The following is a 1,236-nucleotide window of genomic DNA, read 5'->3' on the forward strand; positions in this document are numbered from 1 at the left end:
AGGCGGCAGCTCGACGTGACGCCATGTCTATAAAGGGCACGTTAGCACATGATCACAGGCTGGCGGGGCTCCTCCCCGGGCACGCACGCAAGGCTGCCGCGGCCATGTTTGTGTAGGGCAATGCACTTCCATATGACTGTGCCCTGGTACAGGAGCACTCTGGCTTGTTACGTGGCCGACACTAATTACTCCTTCACTATGTTTATAGGAATGTTAAAGAGCTTGACAAAATGTAACTTTTCCTGCAAGAAACCAGCCCTCGTGCCTTATGGCTCTATGATGGAGAGGTGATAAAAGGTACCGAGTCCTGGAGGGGTCATTCCTCCAGGTGGATGGCTACACCGCAGACTTACCTGTGGACAATACCCTGTGTGTTACAGAAGCAGCAGTGTGAATAAGGTTTATAGACTGACCACAGTGCAGATATGAAATCTGTGCTATAAATTGACATGTCAGCCTCTGCAATGGACGTAGATCTGCATCTACAGGTCTGGACTGCATTGGATTGTCCGCAGTGGGAAGGACAGGTTGACTCGGACCTTAGGCTCCAAAAGAATCTGTCTTTATGAGACCCCCACTGACCTACTACAAGATCGGGACGGGCACAGAGATGCAGGTTCTACAGTGGTATTTAGATCTAAGCTCACCTGCAGTCAGTCTGCGCCCCGCATCGCCATGTGTCCCTCCTCAGCTCGGAGGGGTGATACTGCGGCCTTCATGCTGCATCATACAGAACACGGCTTATTAGGGGATCACTATTAATTATTGCATCTTTCAGTCTGTGCCTCAATTATCCATGGGTTTGAGGAGAGAAGGATTTTTTATGGTTACAGATGGACCAGGGGAGTGGTTTTAGTGTTGCATCTTGATATCGGTGGCTTTACGCATCTAAGTTCCACGATCTGTGGATGAAACAATATTTTCAGACTGACTTCAAGCCTCTTCATCCAAAGCAGACAGGCCCATATATACCTATAAAGCTTTTGTATTTAGGTCAGTAGACCTGCGGCCAGTCCTCAAATAGGACTATCCTGTTTTAGAGACACAAAGGTGTTCTCTGACTCTGGAGTGAAAATCTTAGGATTGGCCTGTTGGTCAGGGCAGAAATAGATGCAGTCTGAGAGGAAAAGTGCGGAATTAACTGGTGCTAGTAATTTGCGAATCTGAGAAGCTGCTGGATAGCTTTAAGACTGTCTGGATAGGGCCACTCCAAGACACCTTCTCGGGATCCATTTT

Source organism: Ranitomeya variabilis, chromosome 2 (genome assembly GCF_051348905.1).
Source record: "Ranitomeya variabilis isolate aRanVar5 chromosome 2, aRanVar5.hap1, whole genome shotgun sequence".
Taxonomy (NCBI): domain Eukaryota; kingdom Metazoa; phylum Chordata; class Amphibia; order Anura; family Dendrobatidae; genus Ranitomeya; species Ranitomeya variabilis.